Genomic DNA, 5341 nt, shown 5'->3' on the forward strand with positions numbered 1-5341 from the left:
AAGCTAAATGCCGCTTGAATCGAAAGGTCTCAGTTGGTAGAGCATCATGTAAGCTAAGCCACATAGTAAATTTGAACTTCTCTGGAATGTTTGTGTTCCACAACCAGTTCCAATTACTGTTGGCATTCCAATTTAATGTTTTCTTTAATAACCATCTGTAACCCTCCCTTGCACTATACTTTTTTGTTGCTGCAGGCCACCACTCCCACTGTGGCTCCAACTCAGTCAAACTAGGATATCTCAGACCACAAATAAACTGTTTAATCTCATGCGGAATAGGCGTGGTAAGACTATCAACCTCCCAAGACACCCCTTTTCACAAGTCAGCCACCATGAAATCTGATTCAGAAATATGTACATAAGGGACAAGGTTGCAAAGCTTACCAAAAGGAGTCCACTCATCATACCAAACTGATTTGTGGACATCCCCAATATTCCAATAAAACCTTTCCTTGAGATGCTCATAGGCATTAACAATGTTCTTCCAGGTAGTCGATGAAGAATTTCTACTGTTTCTGTTCATACCAGATTGATTCCTGAGATATTTATGCTTCAGAACCTGCACCCATAACTTCTCACTATTATTTAGACAATCTCATACCAACTTTCCCAGAAGCGCCATGTTAGCACAGGAAGTATCCTTAATACCCAATCCTCCTGCCTTTTTAGGAGTTATGGCGACCTCCCACCTGACCAGAGGCAGCCCTTTTCCAGTCGCTTGGCCTTTCCACAAGAATTGTCTCATCAAGGAATCAATTTTATTACATGCATACTTCGGGAGAAGAGAAATTTGCATTTCATAAACTGGGATAGAGGCCATAACCGATTTAACAAGGCAAAGCCTCCCTGCCTTATTCAGTAGGCGTCCTTTCCAACTGGAGAGCTTTCTCGAAATTTTTTCAATAATCTCCTGAGCCGTCTTCCTGGAAGCTCTGGCATGACCGATGTTAATTCCCAGGTATTTACCCAAATCATTGCAGAACCGGATGTTAGAGACCCCTGAGAGAACCTCTTTTCTCCTCTCCGACCAGACGTCACCGGTTCCACTAACTTTTGACAAGCCTCAGTACTAAGAGACGGGCAAGGAAAAGGCCCCATGGCGTCCAGGTCAATATCCTCCCTTGTAGAAAAGAGCTTTTGAAAGAAAGAATTTGCCGCCATTTCTAGAGTCGTAGTCTCCGTGGTCCAAGACCCATCCTCCAAAAATAACCCATGAATTTTGTTCCTCTTTCTCCTGATAACTGTCTGCAGATGAAAAAATTTTGTATTTCTGTCTCCACATCTCACCCATTATTCTCTAGATTTTTGATACCACAATAACTCTTCTTGAAGAAGGACATCATTCAGTTCCTGATGCAAAACTTGCTCTTTGATCCTAAGCTGTTGATCCTCCCGACTTTCCAGAGTAATCTGAACGTCATTCAAAAGCCTCTCTAACTCCCTTTTCTTAACAAAAATATTGCCAAAAACCTTTTTATTGAAGCTAGTTGCATCTTTTTGAACCTCCAACAAACATTTAACTACATCCGGAGCTCCTCTATTCCAAGCTATATCAACAACATTCCTAAAAAGAGGATGAGTCATCCACGCAGCCTGGAATCTGAACGGACGATGGCCCTTGGTAGCCCTCTTTGCCATCTTGCACCTAGTGAATAATGGGCAATGATCAGAGTGAAGGCGCGCCAGCACCTCAGTATAAGCCTCTGGAAACATTAGTCGCCAGTCCTGGTTGATGACTGCTCTATCAAGCTTCTTGGCCACCTGCACCCCACCTTTCACCTTCCTGTACCAAGTGAATCTTCTCCCAATAGCTCCCATATCAAACAGCCCACAATCCTCCAATGTTTCCACAAATTGTTCTGCTCTGGCAAGTCTAAATTGCCCCCCTCTAACTTCACTCTGCAACAAAACATCATTAAAGTCCCCTAACACAATCCAAGGTCCGTGGATCATATTAGCAATCCTTGTCAAGTCACCCCACAGTTCTTTACGCCGATGTATATGCGGATTAGCATACACCGCACTGCAGTAACTAGATATATTGCCCATAGTGATTTCAAAACTGATACATTGATCAACTACATCCAATACTCTCACAGAAATATTTGAATTAGAACATAGAACCCAGATACCCCAACTATGACCATTAGCCTCAACAATACCAACACCCTGGTAACCTAGATTATTCCAAAAAGATTTCATCCTCTCGAAAGCAATATGGGTTTCAAACAGAATGAAAAAAGTAGGATGAAATTTATTCGCTAACTCCTTACTATGAACCCGGGCCAATTTATTAGAGGCGCCTCTAATATTCCAAAATAGAAAGCTTAAATCTAAATAATCCATAAAACAATTTGTATTGTAAAAGGACCAACCTCAGCTGAAGTCCCTAACGAGATGATGAAGATCCACCATCATATCCCTCTGAGCCTTGCTTGTCCTTGTCCGGTTGTTGCCCGGTTTGTCTGTGTCCCTCCACTGACAACCCTTCCAATTTGCCGATTTGCTGCTTGCTGGTGTCGCCAAGGCAGTCCGGAGTCGACGGCGAATTCTGCAAAGAAGAAGGGCGCAACCTCTTGTGTCCGTTTTTGATAATGGCAGTGAAAGTCGGCACCGCAACGGAGACAGATTTGCCCTTCACCCCTTGCTGTTTGGAAGATGCCATGTGTGCCTTAGATCCGCTAACCGACCCAGTCTTCACCCCTGATTCGGCTCCTCTCATACGTAGCCCAAAGTCACGGTTCTGGTCCAATTTCTGATTTGAGCGCACCGGCATTCCTTTCGATTCACCCTTTCCGAATCTATTGGGGTCATTCTGCAGTCAGTTGCTGGATGCCCGAAACAATTGCACTTGTCACAAATAAGGTGTAAGCATTCATACTCCACCTTATATTCAAACTCATCGACAATCACACTCCGGACCACCGGCAAACCAAGATTAATTTGCACGCAAGCCCAAGCAAATTTTCCCCTTTCCGCCAACTTAGTAGCCAGATCCACCTTGACTGGTCTTCCCACAGCAGAAGCGATTCTCATCATGGCTTTATCCTGATAGTACCATATGCTCAAACCAGAAATTCGAATCCAAACCATAGTCTCCCCGAAAGTGTCCTCACAAGGTTTAAAATCCGGTGTCCATGGCTTGACTGCAATATAGTGACCGAAGATCATCCATGGCCCCCCTAGTAAAACCTTCTCTCGATCGTCCATGCGATCAAATTTAACGAGGAAGTACCCAAAACCCACATCCAAGATTTCATATCCACCGGTGATCCTCCATACCCCTTTCAATTTGTGAAACATGGCCGTGTAACTAAGGTTTTTTCCAAGAACCTTAATCACAATTGCTTCCTTGTATGGTTCAGAAAGGATGTTCCTAGCCTCTTCGGAGAAGCAAACTCTTGGAGGCATAGGATCTCCTTGTTTTCCAGTGACCACTGCCATGGAATCATCATCTAGGCATAGGATCTCCTTGCTTTGCTTGGGTTTGAACTTGTTTTAGTTTGCCTAATTGCTAAACTGTTCTTAACTGCTACTTGAACTATTTGCTGTAACTGCTACCTACTTGTGCTTTCCTTGTCTGTCTTGCCTGTGTTTGTCCTGGCGTGCTACATTTGAGAATGAACTTTGGTGCTGAATTAGTGACTGTGTTGTTTGATTGCGTGGTTGATTTCTGATTGAGTTTTTCTTATAAGCAAGGAAAGGTTTCGGACTTCTGAAGGATTAAACATTGTTTCTTTGAAAAAAATTTGAACGATTTCCTATTGGTTTTAAAATATTCATAAGGCAATGATAATCGCTGAGCTTGAAAATAATTTTCTTATTAAATATCTTCTTATGACAACTTTGAAACTCCGTGGTGAGACCGTGTGGTTAAGTTCTCACCCCCCTACAGCTTTACCTTTTCAGGAACCGGATGAAGAAGCATTAAGAAGAGTTATACTGCGTTTGGTTTATATGCTGTTGTATTAACTAGATTATTTTCTTCCCTCGTCTTTGTTATTACAAGTTTGTAAGAGGGATAGGAATTGTATGTTTTATATGTATAATATATATTGAATTATTATGTAAGAAGTCTTGTATATGAATCTATGCCTATTTGTATTTTTCTTAAGATAAAGTATTTATTTCTGTTTTTTTTCAAAGAAATCAGCGATACAGTGTCGAGTCATAGGCTCCTATTTTAATATTTAGTATGTAAAGTAGTCGTAATACTTCTTGCTATCAGAGTAGCGCAGCCGGAAGCATGACTTCTGATAGTGAGGGTGTTACAAAAGACACTCTATTTCATGGCCTTTATTTTTCTGCCCATTCCTCTTTGTCCCTTCAGATATACTCCGATGCTGATTGGGCTGGTGATCCCACTGATCGTCGTTCTACTACTGGTTACTGTTTGTTTCTTGGTGACGCTCTCATTTCTTGGCGTGCTAAGAAGCAAACGTTCACTGCTCGATCCATAGCACATAAGCTGAGTACCATGCCCTTGCTGACACCACTGCTGAGGTTATCTCGATTCGTTGGCTTCTCGAAGATTTGGGTTCTCCTCAGTCATCCCCTACTAATGTTTTTTGTGACAACCGCAGTGCTATTCAGATTGCCCATAATGATGTCTTTTGGTGCACGAAATTGTGATCTCTGGTAATGGCTTCTTAGGCCAGATACTCTGATCTAGTTTTACAGTCTGTCACAACTTCGATACAACTAACCAGCAAGTGCACTGGGTCGTCCAAGTAATACCTTACGTGAGTAAGGGTCGAATCCCACGAAGATTGTTGGTATGAAGCAAGCTATGGTCACCTTGCAAATCTCAGTTAGGCAGATATAAATTGATAATGGTGTTTTCGAATAATAATTAATAGAATAGGGATAGAGGTACTTATGTAAATCATTGGTAGGAATTTCAGATAAGCGAATGGAGATGCTTTTCGTTCCTCTGAACCTCTGCTTTCCTGCTATCTTCATCCAATCAGTCTTACTCCTTTCCATGGCTGGCTTTATGCAAGGGCATCACCGTTGTCAGTGGCTATATCCCCTCCTCTCAGTGAATAATCTGCTCACGCACCCTGTCATGGCACGGCTATTCATCTGTCGGTTCCCAATCATGCTGGAATAGGATTCACCCTCCTTTTGCGTCTGTCACTAACGCCCAGCACTCGCGAGTTTGAAGCTCGTCACAGTCATTCAATCATTGAATCCTACTCAGAATACCACAGACAAGGTTTAGCCTTTCCGGATTCTCTTGAATGCCGCCATCATTCCAGCTTACGCCACGAAGATTCTGGTTAGGAGATCCAAGAGATACTCATTCTAGCTTAATTCATGTAGAACAGAAGTGTTTGTC

The 5341-nt window shown here is 42.4% G+C and overlaps 1 pseudogene; it reads left to right on the forward strand.

Annotated features, from left to right (window-relative positions):
* LOC107639537 overlaps window positions 1-3950 on the forward strand; it is a 6786-nt pseudogene extending 2836 nt beyond the window's left edge.

The sequence above is a fragment of the Arachis ipaensis genome, chromosome B01 (genome assembly GCF_000816755.2).
Source record: "Arachis ipaensis cultivar K30076 chromosome B01, Araip1.1, whole genome shotgun sequence".
In the NCBI taxonomy this organism is placed as follows: Eukaryota; Viridiplantae; Streptophyta; class Magnoliopsida; order Fabales; family Fabaceae; genus Arachis; species Arachis ipaensis.